The sequence below is a fragment of the Equus caballus genome, chromosome 8 (genome assembly GCF_041296265.1).
Source record: "Equus caballus isolate H_3958 breed thoroughbred chromosome 8, TB-T2T, whole genome shotgun sequence".
Lineage (NCBI taxonomy): Eukaryota > Metazoa > Chordata > Mammalia > Perissodactyla > Equidae > Equus > Equus caballus.
The window spans coordinates 57816817-57839940 of record NC_091691.1 but is presented as its reverse complement, the minus strand read 5'-3'; the positions used below and the strand labels follow the sequence as shown (position 1 = coordinate 57839940).

General features: G+C 38.0%; 1 protein-coding gene across 3 annotated transcripts in view; it reads left to right on the top strand.

Moving 5' to 3' along the window:
• CDH2 (cadherin 2) overlaps positions 1–23124 on the top strand; it is a 208433-nt gene that overhangs the window by 78748 nt on the left and 106561 nt on the right. Inside the window, exon 1 of one of the 3 annotated variants that reach the window (XM_070275607.1) lies at positions 13098–13278. The exons of the other annotated variants lie outside the window; for them this stretch is intronic. The gene's annotated coding sequence lies outside the window, so the exon portion shown is untranslated. Of the gene's footprint in view, positions 1–13097; positions 13279–23124 lie in introns of those variants that run through there. 3 annotated transcript variants of the gene reach the window in all.

Below are 23124 nucleotides of genomic sequence, written 5' to 3'. Positions count from 1 at the left end.
CGTTTTAGTGTATTTAAGTTGGAGGGCAGTGTGGCTTAGATTTGGAGAGAAGTGCAGGTTTGATAAGAAGGCACTTGCAGGAACTGTTAGGGCTTTTAGTTCCACCTTGTCTTTTTATTGATAAAGTTGTAGACTGGTTTGAATATTTTATTGTGAATGGAATTTTTTGAAAAGAACAAAACTACACAGCTTTAGTTTCTTCTGAATGTTATAACGCATGGGTATGGAGGAGAACTGAAGGCAGTTCACTTCCATTTCCAACCCCTCTTTGGTTTTTTCCCCCTAGTTTTGTTTGAGATATCTAAGTTCAGGAAACACGAATCACGCATCTATTCTTTGTAGACACAGGTGCAGAAGTGAAGAAGGGGTCCCATTCCCTTCCATCCCGCAAGTCAGAGCAGGTACACGTGGACCCTCTGCTACAGGGCGATCTTGCCTCAGCCTCAGGAGGGAGCTAAGCAGGATGCGCTGGAATACAGAGGTCGGAGCAGGAGCAAGTATTACTTTGTGCTGTGAGAATTGGAGGCTGAAAGAGGCGGCATGTGCGCTAGACATTGAAAGATGACTTATGTTCATGGGAAAAATTATCTCATGCTATAAATTTGCATGCTTCTACTACATTGGCAGGTTTTAATTTTGCATATGATCTTTTTCAAGTAGGGAGCGTATCTAGCTTATCATTTATTTTAAGCATTGCTGCTACAAGAGAGCAAATGTTGATTTATGCTATTTAATTCTTATTTACAAAGTACACGCGGCATTTCATAGTTTCTACATTTCCTCATAACAAAGTCTTTGGTTTGTTTCTGCAGTGTCTTTTTGATCATAAATTATTGAATACATAATATTAGATTGTGTCGATATATTTTAATTTGTTAACATTCTCCCCTAAGGTGATCATTTTGGATTTTGTTCCACTTTTTGATTGTTACAGACAATGCCAAATGAACAACTTAATGCTCATATATTTTTTTATTTCTTTGGGGGGTATTTTTATTGCATATATTCCTAAGAGTGGAATTACTTTAAACTACTTTATTGCTTTTGTTGTGTATTTTCATATTGCTTTCCAAAAATGTGTTGCTAATTAATAGTATTCCCTACAATAGTTACCCCATGATTGTGTATTATGTGTGGTATTAAAAAAAGGAATCCAAGGGCCAGCCCAGTGGCATAGTGGTTAAGTTCAAATGTGTGCTCCTCTTTGGCGGCCTGGGGTTTGCAGGTTTGGATACTGGGTACGGACCTACCCACTGCTCATCAAGTTATGCAGTGGCAGTGTCCCACATATAAAATAGAGGAAGATTGGCACAGATGTTAGCTCAGGGCCAATCTTCATCACCAAAAAAGAAAAAAAAAAGAATCCTGTTTTCCTAGTGGTCATAAAATGGCATCTCATAGTTGCTTTAATTTATATGTCTTTGATTACTAGCAAGGATCAGTCTTTTTCTAATAGTATTTAGTTTTGGAATTTTGTCATGTGTAAAATCATTATTCAGAATTTTTACCCAAATACTTGCATAAGAGCTTTTTCTTTGCCACAAATAATTTCATTCCATCTTTTATGGAATTATTCCAAGTTAAATGTTTTTTGGTATGTAAAATTTAAGTCCTGTAATGTATACCTTTATAGACCCAGTATTGTAAGGAATAGCACTTCATGTTATTGGGTTTTCACTTGAATCCAGACTTTAAGGAATAAAAACATGTCTGAACAACCCTCATAATGACCTGTGAAAGAAGCAGGGCTAATATAACATGCGTAATTCCCAAATAGTTTATTTTCTGACGTTGGAATGCACCCAGTTATTCACGGTAAGAACGGCTCATGCCTCTTACCAATTCATTCATCTCTCTTCTGTGTTATTGTACCTCATATATACTCTCCATTGTGGAACTTAATCACAGTACATTGTAATTCTTGTTTAAGTGCCTATGTTCTCTCTTCTGGATGCTTCCTAAGAAGTGGAAACCCATAAGAAAATTCTTTTTTCAATTCATCATGCCTAACACATAGCAGGGCAGTCACTCCTAAGTTTGTTTATTCATTCAGCAAGCATTTATTGGACGTCTGAGTGCTGTCTTAAGCTTTATTGGGCATGGAGCATATTAACATGACAAAGCCCTGGTCCCTGAAGTCTGGCCCGATCATTTAAGGGGATAGAAACCTGGGTCCCTGGGTAACTGACAGAGTGTGAAGTCTGATTTTAGAGCTCGGAATCATCTTTAAGCACTAAAAAATAGGAGTTGAGACACCTTATTAAAGCAACAATGGTCAGGCATTATTGGAAAAAATATGTAATAACGTGTTATAAATTCTTTAAAGGTTATTTTCCCAAACAATATATTTTTAGTTAAGTTGGCCTGACCAACTATAAATCCCCACCCTCATTCATTAAAAACTTTAAGTCACAGAAATGTAGTATTTAGAGTCGTTAGATACCTTAGAAATCATCTATTTAAGCTCTTTCTTCGACAGTTGAGGAAACAGAATTCCAAAGCAGTCGTGACTTTTCTCAGGCTAGTGGAGGTTTTTTCGAAAAGAAAATATTTCAAAAGTGTAGAAGGATATATTTCTTCATAAGTATGAAATATGATGAACTTTATGCACTTCTTAGCACATTTGAGCCTAAGAGTTTTTAATCAGATCCAAGAATAATTTAGATCCGCTCTTGGTGGGCTGTGAGGGTGTGCTCAGTTGGTCTTGAGGGCAGTCTGTGTTCACACACTGTCCCATTTCTCTTCACCCTATACGTCCCCCCAAAAAGGCTTCATGGATCTGGGAACTGTGATATTTCGTAGGTTTGTATGTTCTTTGCTTTTTAAAAAGCGAGATTGAAATTTACTTTTGGGGGTTACTGATGGTCTTCTTTGTGACAAAGACATGCACAAGTTACCACTGGGTTTTGAGTTTTAGTTTTCAGTATTATATATCATATGGAAAGGAATGAAATAGAATATACTAAGGCAATGATATTAATCATGCAACTGGCTGGCTTAACAGTGTTTTTCACAATGTTTTAGTTGAACTTTATGGTCAAATGTTTTATTGTTTTTGACAACAGTCCAATGTTTTGTTTTGTTTTCTTTTCTTTTTGACTTTGCTTAGACTTTAAAAGATAAAGACATATTTATCTTAATCACACCAGACAAAGCTAACATAGTGGCCTCAATATGGGATTAGAGTGGTGTAAAGGGCAGAAAGAAACCTTTGAAATTCTATATTATCTATTCACTGAAGTCCAAAAACTTAGTTAAAACTCCCAGCTTATTACTTTATGACATGGGAACACTTTGAGTTAAGATGAGGGGTCAGGGGCAAGAAACTCCGCTTAGCATCTTCTGACGAGCTTTGTTTTTGATCTGTGTCAGAAGTTTTAATGCTCAAGTGCTTTTTAGAGGAGTATTTGATTTCCCTGAAATGCCAAATTTTTATGTATATATATATATATATTTTTTTTTTCCTGGAAAAGGGGGTTCATCGCATCGTCAACTGTGTACTAAAAGGTGTTCTTGAGCAAAAAGAAGATGAAGAGAACCCATTGCTCCAAACTTTGATGCAGTATCTGTTAATCATGGTAACTTATGAAATGGCAAAGAACTCTGTTGTTGCTGTCTTTTTGAACAAGTTCTCCGAATGACAGAGGTTAGGGTTCAGTGTTAATACATTTGTGATTTGCTCAATAATATGAAAAGTATTACAGTTCATCAATCGTCCTTGGAAAAGGCATATAACTTAGATGAGGGAGGTGGCGTAGGCCTGAGTATTGACTGATTCTACTTGATTGTCAGGAAAATTGTTTTTTAATGGACCGCATCCTTCACTGTTGAAACGAGGAGGATAGATGTGAAGATTTCTGATTCTGTCTTTCTCCTATGACTTCATTCATTCTATGGAATGTAAATAAAATTAGAAATAAATACTAGATATGTGATTTGATACCACGCCTGAATTATGGATTTTATCTTTCTGTGCTTTCCTCAAAGATACAGTCTCTAACAAAACAATATTATATATTAGGATTTTCAACTGCTTAGTTTTTGTGAGGCTTTTACAATTTTCATGCCTTTTTTCACTCTTCTGTTCAATATTTTATTCCTATTTCTTGAAATAGGGCCATTGAAGGAATTTTGATAATTGGATTGAGTGCAGTTTAATTACATTGGACTTCCAAGTGGTGACGACCGATATTTGTGTCCCAACTGTTCTTCTGACTTATTTATGTTTCATCTTCTAATAACCATTTCAAATTTATACACACAAAAAAATTCCCTCCATAAAAAAGGCAAAGATTATACCACAACTGGCACTAACTGTTGTTGGTTTGGTGTCATGGTCAACAATTTTTCTGACTTTCCCACAGTGTTCTTTCCTTGGCCTTGGAGAAAAAGAAACAATGTTGGGCTGAGAAAATTAGACATTCTAGAACCCCTTGGAAATGAAGGGTTAACTTTTGGTTAGTGGGGATGTTATGGGCTGAATTTATGCCCCCCAGTTTATACGTTGAAGTCCTAACCCACAATACCTCAAAACATGGCTGAATTTGGAAAGAGGGTCTTTACACAGGTAATTTAGTATAAAAGAAGTCATCAGGGTGGGTCCTAATCCAATGTGACCTGAGTCTTTATAAGAAGAGATTAGGACACAGACATACCCGGAGGGAAGACCATGTGAAGACGTGGGGAGAAGACTTGGCCAGCTACAAGTCCAGGAGAGAGGCCTCAGAAGAAACCAGCCCTGCCAACACCTTGATCTCAGACTTGAGCCTCTAGAACTGTGAGGAAATCAATTCCGGTTGTTTAAGCCATCCAATCTGTGGTGCTATGTTATGGCAGGCCAAGCAAACTAATATCGGGGGCCTTGTTTAAAGAGTGATTGAAATAGCTCAGTTAATCAAAGGAAAGAAAGAATCTATCGTTTTTCTTCAGGAAACAAAGTTTTTATTAATGTCACTTCCTCATAATCCCTTTGAGGGTGTCTTGCAACCATCGGTATTTTGTTAATTAATTTTCCAATAGCAGCTTCTTCAAACAGCAGATCAATAGGTTGCCTTGAAAGTATCTTTTTCTGTGAAGCTTCGGGAAACCTATACTTTGAAAAATAATTTGAGTTCATCATGAGAATTGATTGCTTCGTTCCTGTCAAAATGCTGTTTTATCTGCTTTGATAGTAAAAGAAATTAGGGGTTTTTTTCACCACTTTGAAAAACATACTGAAAAAATTGTGAAATGTTTGCCAGACAGACTGAAGGACAAAGTCTTCTGGCTAACAAAGAAATTGAAGAACAGTGAGGGGAAATAAGGGAAAGTGGAGAAAGTACAGTTTTATCACCTCTGCTCTCAATTTGGTTTATGATCCCTAATGTCAATTTCCAGCAGGGAAAAAAAAAGAACCCAAACTTCTTTGCAATCATATAGAGATTACAGAAACCAGTACTCTTAAATTTACTTTCTTCTTTTGGCTTCATATCAGAGTTTATCTAGATCTTTTCATTTTTACAACTTTGTCCTGGAAAATATGGGAAAGTCAGTCTATGCAATTAAATGCAAAATCAATGTAAACTGCCCAAAGGACTAGCATATCGGGAATTAGCTTGTAGAGACAAATGCTTTTTCGGTCTTCTTGTGATTCTACCTCTATTGGATGTAGAAATTTAAGGCTTAATCTCTATTATCTCAGTGCTCTAGTTGTAGGCAGAGTGAAAAGGATGCTTTTTTTTTCCTTCCCCAAACCAGAAAGATACATGTTACGTTAGAAATATTGTCCTAGCTGCTGGGTATTTTTAGGCCATGATAGATAAACATTCTCCAGTACAATAAAAGAAAATTTGTTTTTCACCCCGAAGTTATATTTTAGCTTTCTTTAAATTCTTATCCACCATAAGAGAGGAAGGAGAAAAGCAATTACAGCATTTCCAAGAGTTTGCTGGAATGCAGTAGAAGATACTCTAATAAATGGACACACGGATTATGTTTGACTTTTGTAGGTGAAGGAGAAATGTCCTCTTTGGGGGGAAGGCTGTGGGTGGCACCTAAGCAGATATTTGTAGAGTCTACCGAGGTGGCAGCTATCAAGTCAACTACATTGCTAGTCGCTGGTATGACCTTGGGAAGATGGGTCAGTCATTTCTGGCCTTCAGTTGCTCTTCAATGGTGACACGAAGGAGGCGGGGGAGATTTTTGTTCTTTCCTTTAAGGGACCTCACAATTATCGCCCAGTACACAAATCCCTATGTCAGTTAACACCACACATTTGCCACTGTTCTTCAAATTGCCTTAGACGTTATTGAGATTAGTGTGATATGCGTGTGTTTAAAAGCATGCTGGATTCAAAGTAGTTTTTTCATTATGCATTACCTTAGTCAACAGATGCTAAAAGAACAATTATTAACATGTGGGGGGGAGTCCACAGAGTTCTGTGTTTTCGTGTAGTTTTGTTTTGTTTATAAATGGAAAATTAGTGCTTATATTCAGAAAGTAAAGGAGCAGCCATACTAATTGATCTCCAAGACACTGACAGCTATGGCATTCAATAATTTTTTGAAGCATGCTAACTACACTTTAGTTTTCTCATCACCGAAACCTGAAAGATTTACTAAAAGGATATAATCAAAGAGTTTATAAAAGCACAATTGATGGTGGGTGTTGAAGGTTCTCTGCCAAACATAGATCTGAAGTGTGGAGAGTTCTATTAGGACAGGAATCAGCTCTGTCTTGTTTCCTGCTGTATTTCTGGAACCTTTCATATACTATACCTTTAGGTAGGATGGGCCTGATAAATATTTATTGCTGAATGAATCTCTTACAATGTATCTCTTAGAATAAGACCTGGTAAGAGAACTAACCATAACTTCAGCTAGCTATAGTATGACTCTATTTGTAGACTGTCAATTGTTTTTGAAACTTTTTGGGAAAAAGAGATTTGCCAAACTAGATCTACCTATATAGAGAGAGACACAATAGCCATTTAACAATTTCCTTACGTCTTGGAAATGATGATGTCTATAATAATAACTATAATGTGAAGATTATATAATTATAATGTTAAGCAATGTATGCAATTGGTTATCCTTTCTAAGTTGTGACTGATATTGTTTGATGTTTACGTGGTAATTATTGTCTGGAAGGACTTTCATTGTATTCCTGACTCCTTTATTTGAGGTCCTAAATCTTTTTTCCAGAAAGTTATCAGTTCGTAGTGTCCTTATCTGGCTTACAGTCAAAAAAGTTTGTTTGGCATTTAAAAGCTTTTACACAGCTTGTTTCTAGCTATTGTTTAATATGTAACAGTCTTCTGAAGCGTAGATAGCTCGAATGGCAAGTAAAGGGAACATACTTCTGATCTGTGTTCAAACTCTGTTCCTTTCTCTTTTCTTTTCCATATACATTCAGTTATGAGAAAGAACAAATGAATAAAACTAAGTCATAGGCGTGTAGGTTTTTATTTGTTTACAAAGCTCTTTTAGAATAGTTATTTTGTAAATTATTAAGTATATAATAATCTATGTATTAATTTATCTAAATCAGCTTGGTTTCCTTTTGAATTTGCACTGTAGTCTTTACCTGACGTCCATCATAAAACTCATGTTTTGTCTCATGGCACACTGTATCTGCTTCCGCTCGTCTTTCACTTACACTGCTTTGTGTCCTGGTTGTCTTTTGGTTAGCACAGACAGCCCCCAGTTTAGAAACACTTGACTTGCTGGGGAGGTAGCTGCCATGGAAAACTCCCCCAGGCCTGTAGGAACACTTCCCCACCGCTGGGGGAGCTCTCGGCGCTGGAAACCTTTACTGCTCTATCTGCCTAGTTTGAGAGGTACCCAGACCCCTCTAGGACAGAGCTGCACCCAGGACATTTCCACCCCTCATGACTGTCAGTGTCCCCATGCCTTCACGTTTGTGAGATGGAAGACAGTGTTATGAGGTTCCATGCGCCCTGAATTCACTCTGCTGTCGGTTAGAAAGGATTCTCTGAGCTACTTTGAAGATGTCCCCATGATTTTCCATTTAGTTTGGAAAAATTTGTGGTTCAAGTGTCAGATTTATAAATTAACTTTTAAACTCATTGGCATGTTCGGGGTTTCTTATGTATGTCTTATTTCTGATACTAGATTTTCTGTCTCGTTGTAGAAGGACAGTAGCTTAAGAGTGCCTATTGTGATTTTTGTTTACATGCTCAGTAATATAGTTCATTTTTTATATAGCAGCTTATTCCCCCCAAAAAAGAAAAAATTATACTTTAATCTGATGTGAAACAGCCTCTTTTTTCTTTAACCTATTTTTTGTCAATTTAGCTTTATAAATTAGTTGCTTCTCACCCATTGAGCCTAATGAATCAAGGTAGTATTTAATTTTCTTTGACTTACTGTCTAGTTTAATATTTCCACCAAGCAGCTTAGTTACCAAGGAGTCATCTTTCCATTTTGACAAATCAAGTATATCTATTGAGGAACTTGGGTTTGTAAACTTTAAATTTTACCCTCTCTGAGGGGTGAAAAAAAGATGAGGAGACGAATAACAAATCTGATTCTCTGTAGCCTGGATTTGCCTTCCCTTTTGTGTAACACAGCCATAATTTCTGTCCCAGGGCTCCCATGATGAAAGTTTGTTCAGCATTATTTTCTGTTTTGTTTTCAAGATCGGAGCAAAGGAGAATATGTATTTCAACAGAAGATGATGATAGTTACATGGTCTTGCCACACTTTTTAAAATATAACAATATTATCTCAAAAGAATATGTGTTTGGGTATTGAGGTATTTGAGGTGTAGAAAGAAGAATTATTTTTTTCTTCTTAACCGAACGTAATAAAAAGATTGGATGAAGACAGTCCCAGGAGTGAAAACCAAATGTGTGGAAACGGAGTCGTTGTAGGAGAGCACGGTGCCTGTGGTGTTCAGACTCTGTGGTCTGTTTGTATTGGCATGCTGGCATGTAGAGAGGGCATTTTCAAATACCCTGGCATGTGACAGAGCGAGAAGGTGCTTTTAGTCCTCTAGCCCAGTTAGTGTATTTGTCAGAACATGTGCTTTTGCTTTCTTCAGGCAGGCTAGTTGTGTTTACCTCATTCCACCTTTGTCCCTCTCGTGGCGTGGGGAGAACCCCTTTATGCTTTGCCATGCTTCTCTTCACACAGATGTGCAATGCTTTTTTGTGCTCTGCATCCAACTTGCCTTTCATCCTGCCTTTTGTATCTTTTGCAAGGAAATTGATCTCATAAAGAACGCTATCAAATTCATCAACTGGCAAAAGATATCATTTCAAAGTATAAGGAAGAGACATAAAAAAGGATGCAATCGTAAGCTTGACTGTTTCAACAGAGCTGCTTAGTAGAAAATATTAAATCTGTCTGCACGCCATTAAATCACTCTGGGCATAACTAGCCAAAGAATTTCACAATGTGGATAACCTCCAGCCCTCTGACTGTATGCAAAGTAGGAGGCCTGAATAAGAGCATTGTGTTCTAAAACCTTAAGCTGGAGGGAGACTAAAAAGCCCAATCTCACTGGTTATTTTGGACATTCAAATGCTGTCTAAGAGAAAAGAGCTCATTATGACTCAGTTCCGTTAATTAGACGTAAATTACCATCTTTTGTCTGATACAAAAGAAGGTAAAGGGAACTCTGCAAGACCAGAGGATACAGAAATTCTAATGAGATGAGAGCATGGGCTGGGAAACGGACTGAATACAAGGAGCCATTCAACTTGAGGCAAGCCCCTAGTGTGGCTTGTGTATGAGCAAGAAGCAAAAACATACATTTGTAATTGTCCAGATTCATATACTATTTAGAACCATGGGCAGTGTCCCCACAGAGCTTATAGGATCCTGATTTTGACAGGATGTGAGGCTGACCCAGGAAATTTACTCTTCTTTTCTGTTGCTTGATTACACTCTGAAGATTTTTGTTATGTACACAGTCTGTTCTCAGTGGGAGATGAAAGGCCTCGAACGTGATTGAATGATAAGTAAATGGACCTTTTACTCAAAAAACAATAAAGGCTTAAGAGATAGAGGAAATAAGCAAAATTTGACTAGGAGACTTAAGGAATTAAACAGAAGTAGAGGAATTGTTGAAGCATAACAATAACCGAAGAATTACAGAATTCTGACCTTGGGAAGGACTGTAGGGTATTTCTGGAACTGAAAAGCTCCTTCATTAGGCTAGAAAAATAGTAACCCCATTAATCCTTTCTTTAGAAATGTTGAAACATATTTTCTTAATTGCATCAACTTCTCAATTGCAAACCAGGTTGTACCAGAGTAAATTTAGCCCCACTGTTTCTGCCTGCTAGGAAGTTGAACTTTCCCCTTGTGTTAGGCAGAAATTAACATGGTCTCAGAGGTCTTCCAGTCTGGTCACTAACTGTTGTTAGTTTCTAAAACAAGTTTATAATACAGTGCTGAACATGCTTCCAGGTGGATAGTATTCTTCTTCGCCTTTTGAGAAGATGTGTGCAGTAGGAGTTTCTAACCCGTGTCCTATGGCATTGGCTGTCATGTTAGTAGTTCACATGATCAAATACTAATTTCATAGGAAGTTATAATATTAGAAGTAATTAATCAGTTCATCATTCAGCACATTAAGCATGTATTCAGTCCCAAATACAGTGGTATAAACTAGGGGTTCATGGATTACTATGACATCAGTGCTGGGAAAAGGGATAGAGGATACAGGACCAAATTTAGAAGAAAGTTCCCTCAGAAGTTCAACTTTGAGACGCCCATGAACATGACAACATCAGTCAATGCCAAGCAGATCACTGAACATGGTTTTCTGAAGATGGAGGTTAAGTCTGGGCCAAGAGGTCCAGATCTAGGATCCACCAGTAGAGAGTTGGTTGTTGATAATGTAATAGTGGATAAAATCACGAGGGAGTGAGAAGAAAAAAATGATGGACCAGGAAATTAAGATTTAAGGGGCAGGTGGGAAATTAGGAGGCTGAAATGGAAAATCAAGCCTATTCAGAGAAGCAGAGCAGAACAAGTAGAATGCAGTGCTGTGATTGCAACTGTTGGGGCCCAGGACAGGCTGTCCCCAAATATTCCACAATGGCATATTGATTATTTCGAATTAAAGTCACTTGAGAAGCAGCCAGTATAAGAAGGGCGCTCTGACCCTCCTTTGTCTCTCTGAATGCAGGAAATAAATCTCCCACTGAAAGGTGCTCTCCCAGCATCCTTATGACCAGAGCTAAGGAATTCAAGGCTGAGAAGCCTGTTTAAACAGCCCTTGTTACTTTTACTAATTTACTACCTCAAGCCTAAACTCTGCTTAAATGCCTCACTAATTACATATCCCAAACCTGAGTTTCTTTGTCCTGTCAATTCCTCACGAGTTTATTATTTCTTTGTGTGAAAAGATACATAAACTGCCTGCTTTGTTTACTCTCGGAGCATCATTTTTTTTCCATGATCTCCTGTGTGCGTGCATTAAATTGGTTTTTCTCCTGTTAGTCTGGTCTTGTGTCAATTTTATTATTAGTCCACCCATAAGAATAAAAGAAGAGCAGAGGCAGGAATTTCCCCCTCCCCCACGCTAGGTAGGGGAGTATCTTTTCTCAATATGCTTGAGTTATATGGAGTGCATGTGTCTGTCAGTAAGTGTGAGGGGTGTGTGTATGTGTGTGTGAGAGATAGAGAGAGAGAAAGAGACAGAGGATGACTGCCAAGTAGAACTGAGAAGTACAAGTTAAGGCCTGGGGAGGAAAATGACCATTTTTTTGTTCTCATTTTTTTGAGTAAGATTAGCCCTAAGCTAACATCTACTGCCAGTGTTCCTCTTTTTGCTCAGGAATGCTGGCCCTGAGCTAACATCTGTGCCCATCTTCCTCTATTTTATGTGGGATGCCTGCCACAGCATGGCTTGACAAGCCGTGTGTAGGTGTGCACCCAGGATTCAAACTAGTGAACCCTGGGCCTCTGAAGCGGAACGTGTGAACTTAACCACTGCACCACTGGGCCGGCCCCAGGAAAATGACCATTTTTGAACAAGTTTATGATCTGTATAAAAGGAATGTGTAAAGAGAGAAGTTGAGTAAAGGAAGGTGGTGCTTACCTATGCCTCTAGGTGAAGTCAGGGTCAAGGACACAGTTGGAAGGCCAGCCCCTAACAGGAGTAGGACTTCCAGCTGGAGTCCTGGAGTTAGGAATAGATGTGAATAGGCATAGCTTGGAGGTAGAAGAGTGAAGAATTGGACTTTGACCATGGCTGATGGCCTCCATCTTCCCAGTAGAGTAGGAGATGAAGTCATCTGTAGGTTGGGCCAGAGGCTAGTGAAGGCTCAGTGTAGTTCCTGAAGGAATGGGAGAAAGAGGTGTAACGAGGACAACAAAAAATTCATGGCTGCTGGTTACCCAATTAGGACTCAAGGCATGCATTGGAAGAGATGCACAGCTGCAAGATTTCTCTCCAGAAACTCTCAGCTTCCTGCATCTGGATGAGAGATGGTGCTTTGCTAGTTTGACCCCAGTTTTGAAGTTTTCCTGGGTGGACGACGTTGAAGAAACAGGCCAAAATGGATTAAACGGTTGGTTAGCTGGCTAGTAAGCTAGGAGGTTTGGCTTGGGGCTTAGATATGTTGACCCCGATGGTGTGTGTTTGTGTGTTTTGCAGAGCCCTATTGCTTCCCAGTACCCTTCCTTCTCTGTGAAACAGTGTTGAAACTAGTGTTCCTCCCCATATGGCTTGGAGAAACTGGGCAAACAAGGAGATTCTCTAGCCATTTCTCAGATGCCTGACAAGATGAAGAAACAAAAAGCAACTCCTGAAATGGTGACTCTTACAGTTATTCTTCGGTACTCTTGAAGCTCCCTGTAAAAACCAAACAATAAAGAAGCAATGACAAATGGAGCAAGAATATCTCTTTCCTGCTGTGTTTGAGCTCAGTGACTTTTGCAGAACCTGCCCCATTGGTGTCCTTAGGATCCTGAGTAAGGGATTGAATTTTGTCTTCAGTGTTGCTTGCTGGTTTTCAGGCGACAAAAATGGTAGGCACTGCTTCTGAGTGATATTTATAAAAGCTCAGTGGCTAATAGGTGTCCAGAGAATTAAATAAATAGGACTCACTTATGCTAGCCGCTAGCAATGAGTCATGTGCTGTTGGTATTTGGTAATTTGAATTTGTCAGACAAAAGTCTCCATGGCTGATTTGCTTACTGGCTACCCAGGACGGGCTTCGGATTACGTGTGAACCAAGCTGGAGACAGCTCTCTAAACTCTGCAAAATTGCTCTCTGCTGAACTCTGCAAGGCAGATGTGGAATTAACTAAACCAAAAGAGGTACCTCCCCATCCCCGTGTGAAAATGCCAATGTGAGGGTTGACTGCAAAGCCGACCTAGTGTGTCTGACTTTAGCACAGGGTTTGCCAACTCTGACTTTGTGATATCGGTGCCTGTTTCCGTTTGCCTCAAAGAAAAACATGGCCTTAGTTCATTTGACTATAGCGAGTGTATGTATACTTTCAATCAGCCTTAAAATTTACCATGTCTTTTAGGAATGAGAGAACATATTGAAATGAAGGTATGAGGGATTGGTGAGTAAACCTTGGCCTGAAAATAAGGAAAATCTGGGTTCTAGTTCTTGTTCAGCAACTAACAAACCTTGTGACCTTGGGCAAGTCACATACCTCTGGGGTCTCAGTTTTCACAGCCATAAAATGATCTTTAAGTTCTTTCCCAGCTCCTAATAATTCATAATCCTTTACGTTGTGTTTGAAAGATTTTTAAAACAATTTTTTTTTCTTGCTGTTTTCTCCTCAGGCCAGTGTGGCCCAGCTTTTTTCCTGGTACAACAATGCTTATGCTCAAACTAGAATATCCAGGTTTCTGTTGGATCCAAGCCCTTCCTTTTCAAATTCTTCTATGTACCATGTGACTTTTGGCTTTTCGTCTATTCATTAGCACCTCCAGTAGAGGTGGGCAGGGACAATAAAATATGAAATTTAGGCAAGGTTCTGCTGCAGGCTCAGCCCTGATGCTCAAAATGAGTTTCTTGGGGGATGTTATCTTTAGTTACTTAATTATACTATCTATGTCTCCAGGAGCTAATTGAGGGAATGGCTCTGCAAACAGATCAACAGCAAGAAACGTGTTTTACCAGGCCTTCTCCCTGAGGAAGTCCACAGGCAGGAAATTTAATATCAGCATTCTTTTCTGCTCGGTTGGCATAAATTGTTACTTGCTTTTAGGCTGCTCACAAAGTATTTTTAGACCCCTTTAGTTTAGTTTACTCTGAAGAAGAACAACAAACCCTGCTCCTGTGGTCATAGACCAGGGTGGGAAAGAACCTTAGAGTTGGTGCAGACCAGCCCTCCACCGCTGCTGAAAACTCCCCTTAAGATAGAATGTTCACTCTTGCCTATGGGTGTTGACAGTATTTCTCTTGTTCTTTTTCCTTGTGTCCTAAGTAATGAAAAATCTTTAAGTGTATTTTCATTAGATTCAAGAAACTAAAGCTTAAGTACAATTAGGAAAACAACCATTTAAGGAACAGCTGTGTGGTCATAAAACAATGTGTGTAACACACCATTTTATAATCTAATATAAAATAGGATTAATGGGATGGTGAGAATTGCTTTGTGAATCTTTGAGCAATTTGTAGGAAAAAAATGTAAATTAATTTCTAGATGGGGGTGCCTATTAAAATCTTTAGTGTGACAAAAGTACTTAATAGGAATTTGATCCACTTTGGCTAGTATGCATCAAACCATGTAATGAAGTTCCCAGAGAAGAAATGTGACCATGCCTGTAAGTATTCATTACCACTTTAAAAACTTTTTAAAGACCCTGGGGGTGGTGTGATCCTTATAATAATAAGTAGAAAATATTTGGATCAGTCACTTGGTTACAATAAGCTTGTCAGTAGTTCATAGCAAGATTTTACTAGACTATGGTAAGCTCATGGTCAAATTGGATTTGACCATGGTATTTGAGGATCTGATATGGAAAAAGGTGCTATTCAAGAGATGACAATGAAGAAAATGCTAAACTCTTGTTTTCTTACTTACTTGTGCTATGTGTTTTTATCAAATGAAATACCCGTTCTAAAATGTTTCACCTTTGCAAACATTATTCAGATATATTTCATTACCTTAATGCTAAATTCTATGTGACGTTCAAAAGCCACTAAGCTAACCATTTAACTATGCCAACATGTGCTGATGCTTGCAGCAGAGAAAATAATTAATTTTACAAATGCAGTGTAATCATTATTCAGGAAAGTCTTATGAACGATCCTAAGCCAGATGGTATTTTCCCCATGAAGCATTGTTACACATGATAGGTGAAATAATGCGATTAATGTTGTACTTCACTCATATAATGGAGAAAATTAACTTTTGTGGGATGACCTAAGAAATAAGATTTATAATATTGAAGCTTGCAAAATGTTAGCAGATAAAATATTACAACTAGTTTGGAAAACAGTTTAAAAATAGCCCGTTTCTGAGGAATTCCTGTAATTTTAAAACGTCTCCTAAAAGTTAATTTTAATAACCAAGTATAAGCTATTTGCTTTTTAAAAAACTTGTTTAAAATGGTTCTACTCTGGGCTTCAACAGTAAATGCATCAATGAATATTTATTTTGACTAGTACTTTATGAGGTGCTTCAGGACATAAGATGGGACCTGTCCTAAAGGAATGAAATATACTTGGGGAGAATCACTAACTTAAGTAAACAATTAAAAAGCAATTAAATGCTAAATTGTTAGAGTTAAAGGAATCCAGAAAAGGAGAGATTTTCCTTGACCTAGATGGACACATAGCATCTTGGGCTGGATCTAGAATGATGAGACTATGTTGTTGAGACTACTGTGGTTAAACCTCACAGTAGCCTTTTCTCAATGAGGAGGCCCAGGCTCAGGGCTTCATCATTGACCCTTGATCCCAAAGTTACTTACTGGGCTGCTTTGGGGTAAGAAGACATTCAAGGTGGAAGGAAGACTTGACTAAAAGGCATGGAGGTAGGCAGAGCTGTGCTTTCCAGGGGTTAGTAGGTGCTAAGTTTATAAGAAATCTCTGCATTACTAGAAATCTGATTTCGGTAGGAAGCCTGACCTTTTTGATTAGTATTGTTAAATATTTTTCTTTGTATTTCAAGGTGTGTAATATCGTAGGTGCTCTGTAGTATGCTTGGTAATTAGCTGATTGAGCGAAGGAGAATTTCATCTTTCCCAATTTACTGTATCATACTGAAATTAGGTTAGTCATTGGGTTAAATTTTAGTATGAGCCTAATTTCACAAATCAGTCATAAATATTATATGAACAGCATCACTCTAAACTGTCAAAACTTATGATAATTTGTTTCAGTATTCTTTGATAATTAAAGATTAAAATGCAGATTTGTTTGGGTTTGTTTTTTTTTAAGTATTTCCTTTTCCTCTGTTGTCTTGTGCTGTGTTGCATTTTGAAAGACCTAATTATTCAATTCATGGGATATCGTCTAACAACTTCAAACTTTAGAAAGTGAGGCGTCTTTACAGCAGAAACCAGCCAATTAAAACTGCAAACTTGTGTTTTAACATAACTTCAGTGGAATTTTAATTTCTGTTTGAACAGAATAGGAGATATTTCAAGTGGCTTTGTTAAGTATGAAATGAAAACAGATTCTGTATTCTGGTATTATTCCTGGTTTTCAGACTATCCTCTGTGTTTGTGTTAGATTTCAGGTGGTGACCTTCCAGATTCATGCTAATTTCTCTTTGGCCTTAGAACAAGTGTCTTTTGGTTTTTGCTTTGCCCTCAGGTCTTGTCTTTCCTCCACCTTCTGGTAAATTAATTACCAGAATATTCTTTTTTCTCTCTTGAATATCAGCTCTGCATCCCCTTCTTGAGGAATCTGTCACAGTCGCTGATAGCTCTTCAGGGTCCCTGAATGAGACTCTGGGTAATGTCACTCTAGAGAATTTCGGTTTGTGTGTTAGATGTAGGAAGATATTTTTCTGACCTCATATTTCCCCTTTCTAACATTTTTATTTTTTATTACTTATGAAATAATGGAGCAGTTTTGAGAAATCAGTTAAGTCCCTATGATCATATGACATATGTTCTCTGGGAAAAAAAAAATCATTTTTTAATAAGGCCACCCACTATTTAAAGTCTCTGTCGTACATAGGGCATTGCCCTAAAAATGTAGAGCTGTGGTTTCGGGATAGTGGCCCACTTAACAGAGCTCTTCCTTTTCAAGGACATGTCATCTTGACTCTGACTTGAGAACAGGACCAGAATTGGGAATCTTTATCGTTTTAAACCATTAACCAGAACATCCTTTCTTTTCTTTTCTTTCTTTAAATACATTGATCCTGCAAAGGAAAAAACATTCATTGAGATTATGAAACTTTAAACTGCGATTTCTTAAAAAGCAAAATCATTTGCATCAAAGGAAAGGACACAGCTGTGGAATCACAAATAATTGAAGAGACCCAAATACAGCTGAATATGTGTTTTGATTGTACACAGATAGGACTCAGACCCACATAAGATTGGAAATAATGTAAACCTTCTGCTGTGCTCTCCTATAAAATGTTATTTTCTGGATATATTGCTATATTTTAGGAATTAATGGTGAAATTAAAGAAAGGAATAGAAAGAATGATTCGAGAGCAAGGATTTTTATAATCGAGAGCAAAGATAAAGAATACTGCTCGCCCCTATCCATAGATGAAGAGGAAGAGAATTACTTTTTAACTGCAGCTTTATTTTGAGAAGTTAAGCTAAACATAGGAAGGAGTCTTAGACAATTTAGATAGCTAAATGTTAGACTATTTAAATTATTTATTTAGCAAATATTTGTTGGGCACTTACTAAGTTGCTAGATGCAAAGATAAATAAAAAACATTCCTGTGGGCTTAAGAACCTGTAAGTCCATTAGTAAAACCAGGTAAGTAAATAATGACAGTTCAAGGTGGGTTCTAGTCTCTGATTAGTGTGTGGAGGAATGATGTTATTGATGTCCGGAGGAAAAGTCCCACTGTAAGTTATCACAGATTTGATTGTTCAACTCAGCGTGAAATAAGCATGCTCACCACGGAAGAGTGAGCAGTGTGCTTTGTATGCATAAAAGGTGGGGATTAAACTGCCAGGGGGAAGGGCATAGAAAGCTTTTGATGTATTGACATGTTTGTATTGACAGGGTCTTGAAAGACAAATAGGAGTTTTTCAGCTGGAGAAAAGTATTTCAGGCAGAAAGATTCCATGTGCAAACGCCTGGGTGCTTGAAAGAACACGGTCTGGGGAGGAAGAATTTAGTGTAGTCGGGTATTAGATGTGGGGGAGGGAAGCATCGGAGGTGAGGCAGGCAGATAAGATTAGGAAGTACTTTGTCCTGAAGTTGGAGATATCATCGTTTCACTCCCTTGTCCCAGCATCCCAGTTAGTCACCAGTGATGGCCTCTACCACTTAAACTTGTCTTTAGTACCCCAACCCTCTACCTTCCCCATTGCTGAAGTGCAGATACCCCTCTTTTTTCGAGACATTAATGAATCAAGAAATCCATTAATGATTCTCCATCTTCATTTATATGTGGACATCACTACTTTCCTTGTATGAATTGAATAAGTGTAGTGTTTGCCCAAGACAGAGAGGGAGCTTAGATGATCTGGAAAGTTCTTCCAGCTCTGGAGAATCCTTTCAGTTAGTCTAGAGAGTTCCGGGGCACGGAATGGGTCTCAGAAAGCACATTTCAGTATTTATGAAAACTCTGTTTTCATGTCAAGTGGAAATGCAAAAGGAATGTAGTATGTCCTATACGCAAGGAAAATTTTCAAGAAGTAAGGCTATATGCTTTGGCATTGATGTCTCCTAGTGTAAAGCATACATCCAACTTTGGTGTTTTCTGAACACAGGCTTATCATCTTAAACATCATAACCAAGTACTGCTTCCTTGCAATGGCCACAGATTTTATTTACTGTGTAGAATTTTACAAAGCTTCCACTTTAGAGAAGAAGAATAAATGTTAGTGTTAACCATTGTTCCTTTTCTTTTAGAACAGGATAAATGTTTGTAATTTCTTTTATTTTTTCTGTTGATTTTTGGAGGGAGTTAAAAATCATGATCTTTCTGAATTTTCAGACAGTGTCGATAGAATGTCGATAGAATGCTTTCATCTAATATAAGCAGGAATTTTTGGATGTTCTTGTATTGGTGATTTCCTTTATTAAGGGACTTCTTCAAATCTTGTTTTAATTTCTGGCTTGATAACATCTTCCTTTATAAGTTTTCATTTTATTCATTTTGAAAAGTCTGTAAATTTCTAATGTAATTCATTCATTTAATGCTTGTTTCAAAGATTATGATGACTTCTGCTATTATAAACAAGCAGAATAGTATGCTGTTACTCACTTGTTGGTTTTCACCAGTTTTAACATATTTAAAACAGCAAACAGTGTGGCCAGTGTACTAGAAAACAATAATTGTCTAAAATAGGAAAGATAAAATGAATATTTATTGCCAGTTTGGCTATTTGATGCAAATAGCACTCAGGTTTCATTCTCCAAGTAGAAGAGGAATAGATGCTTCTTTAGATGATGATGACTGATGATTACGGTACTGATGGTACTGATAATGGCAAACCTTTATTGAGGGCAAGAGACAGATACTGTGTAGAGTTCTTCTCGTGCATTTTCTCATTTAATTTTCACATTTCTTCGCTTTTTATCTGGCAGAGATTGACAAACATGTTTGGGTATAATTTTGTGAGAAATCTGATGAACTCATCAATGCATTCCCTAAAAACAGTGCTTCTCAAGCCTGAGAAATAAAAGAGCTTCTTTCAGTGAAGATTTCAATTATATCATGCTAGTTATAAACATGCAAAATATGAAACTAGTTAAACCTTTCTTATCATACATCTCATATAATCGTAAAAGCAAAGTAACTTTAAACATACACCAAAAGCTAAAAAGCCATTAAAATTGGAATTAGTGTTAATGATGATGATGGTGAAACTAATGTTGTTACAAAGTATATCTGTGTTATGCTAGTGGGTTCAGTATTCTCATGTATTCATGAGTCATATGACAGCCAATCTTCCTCGCTACTTTCCTTAATCAGACTCTCTTAAAACTTCATACAGCGTGTTGTGGCATCATTTGACCTTTGCTTGGCAAAAGACTATCATTACATATTAAGTCCACCTTTCCATGATTGCTTTGTACCTCTTGGTACATGTGGACACAAGTGGACATTAAATACACTTGTTAACTTTAAAGATAACCGTGTGAATAAAAGCCAAAATTTACTTTTAAAAAATCCTGTAGTGAGAGAATTTGTAGTTTCCCTGAATTCCTTGGCCACATCTCCCTGCCTCCCCCTTCCCCCAACATGCTAATGAAATTAAAACAGTGGAACTAAAAAGATAATGAATGGCTAAGCTCTTCATGTGCACTTTCTCACTGAATTTTGCAGCAGCCTTGGGAGCTAGGTAGTCTTGTTATCTGTCTTTTGTAAAGAAGGGACACTGAACCTTGGGCCTATTAAGTAAATGCATCCTAAGGTCACATGACTAGTCGAGAATCAAACTGATTTTGAACCTAGGTCGTCTCACTCCAGAGTCTGTAATACTGCCCCCCTTTCCCCCCACAGGAGCTTTGTTTCTTCACCAATTCTGTAAATATGTAAAATGTACCTTCCAGTGCACCAGATACCAGGCCAAGTGCTTCTCGTATATTATAATCTTGACAGCCTCATTGGAATGATACTATCGTCTGCCTTTAGTGAGCTCGGAAGGCTTAGGGTCACTCGTTAGTAATGGTCACCTTTCCAACTTAGAGGATAGAAGCATTTAAAGACTTGTAAGAGACAGCTTTAAAAGCAGAATTTAAGATAGTACCTTTATTTTCTAGAGCTTCAGGAGTTTGATTTATATTTTTGAAAATAAGGCAATCAACTAAGAGATCCAATATTTATATTGATTTTTTAAAAATAAAACTTAAAAAAGGTATCATTAGAAAACGGGCCTGTTAAGCCTCTTAAAGCCCTCCATTGTATGTGAACCTTGACAAAGGATATGAAATAAATGCGTTGTGAAATGAAGTTCTCTACATTAAAAACATTTTTGGTCAGCAAATTTTGTGGCGAATTTATCGATGTAGTAAATATTTCATTTACTAATAGGGCTATTTGGGAGAAGATTTGTTTACACTAGAGAACTGAAGGAAATGTAATCCAAATTACAGGCATAATGATTCTCATTGATATTCTTACAGTACCCTCTGGCTTACGTGCATCCATAAAATGATTATTTTTTTGAAAAAACACTCTGTGTAACCATCTATGGAATTTATGTGAGATAATTGACAATTAGTATACAGATAGCTCAGACAGTATTAGGAACTCTAGGTGAGTGTGTGTATGTGAGTCTATGTGTATGTGTATATAGATGGACAAGTACACACAGAACCATGAGTGTAACCCATGAATTCAGCTGAGGGTTTATATGCTTTTGGGCATTGATGGATTTTTGTTTTGAATTTAGGATACCATTCATTTGTTCAAATACTACTTTGCATAGAGCAGAAATTATTGCCTTGGGCATGAATAATTCTTTAAAGTCTTTTAATTGATTACTTTTGTTTGAAGAATAACACATTGTAAAAGTAAATGTATCATAAAGTTCACAAAGTCTTTCTGTGTTACGTGCAAATGTTTCATGGAAAATTGTCGGTTTGTTTTGTTTTTCGTCTCTCTCATTTGGATATGACCTTCTACTCTGTCTTATGACTCAGAACTCTTTATTGGTTACTTGCTAAATCCAGGAGGAAGAGGATGGTTAACTAGAGGGACAGAGTCCCTGACCCGGTGGAACTAGTGGGTCAAACAGACAAGTGATAAGTCCAGGATCTCAAATTGGTGGTGGTAAGGATGGAGAAGACTCGTGCCAGGTGGAGTCTTCAAGGTTGAGCAGACCTTTGTCAGGTGGGATGAAGGCGTTGGAAAGGAAAGAGAGAGCCACATGAATGCAGATGCTGCTCAGAAGCTGGAAGGCATGCAGTAAGGCAGACACATAAGGCTAGTGTGGGGACAGGTGGGTCATTAGCTTCAATAGGCAAAGGGCTATTTATATCATTTAAGGGTGATTCAACCAAGGAGCCTGGGGCAAACCCACAGTGAAGAGAGGTAGAAGAATGAGACTGATAAGGAAAAGGTACAGAAGTGGGAAAGGAACAGGAGAGAGTGATAACCCAAGAGCTAGGCTTGGGGGATGCAGGTTGAAGGCAGAGGGAATAAGGGATCCACAATGTCAAATGTTGCTGTTTCTTTCAAGACAAATACTCTACAGAGCCATTGACTTTAGCCATTAAGAGGTCATTGGTGGCTTTATCGAGAGCAATATCATTCCTATTGTCTATTGAATTTCTAGGATCTTAGAACAGGAATCAAATGATAAGAAATCTCATAAACCTAATCATTTTTTCTAATGACGGTAGAACTACTGTAGGCATCATTATTGCCACCCTTAGGGTTCACAGTGTCATCCCTGAGTGTGAAAAGGAGCCAAATTGCGGGCTACTTGGGGGAGCGAGGGGGAAGCAAGCGTAACTCAAGCTACTTCAAGGAAATGGTCAGTGTACATAGGCTCATCTAGAATATTTAAGTGACAGGATTTATCTTAAGTAGCTTATAAACAAAATTACTTGGGTTGGTTGCTGATTCAGAAAATGCATGCTGGCTTGTCAGAATGCCAGTGGTTTTTTAATTATTTAGCAATAAAAAAGGTTTAATTCTTTCCCTGCTTTTGGGCTAATGGGAAGATAGAGGTGGAGGAGGGGAGGGCAGATCTGGCAGTCCCAGGAAGGCTGAGGTCCGGTCGGCCTCCTGTCCTCAGTGTTCTGTTGTGAAGGCATGATGATGGAGTGACAGTTACGGACAGACCTCCCTCCTGTCTGCAGTCTCTCTCCTTCTTACATTCACTCACACTTGCCCTTGTTCACTTCCTACTTCATCCTCCAAGGAGCAGAGTGACCTTCCAGCTTGTGAGCACCTGCGTTTTTGCTAACACTTTCAGTCTGTCCCTTTAGGAATCAGGAGATACATATTTTCCCAACTTTGTCTTCTTACTTAAAGGAAGGGGAAAAAAAAATAGAGAGGGAGGAGGGCGGGAGCAAAAATTGGCAGAAAACCTTGA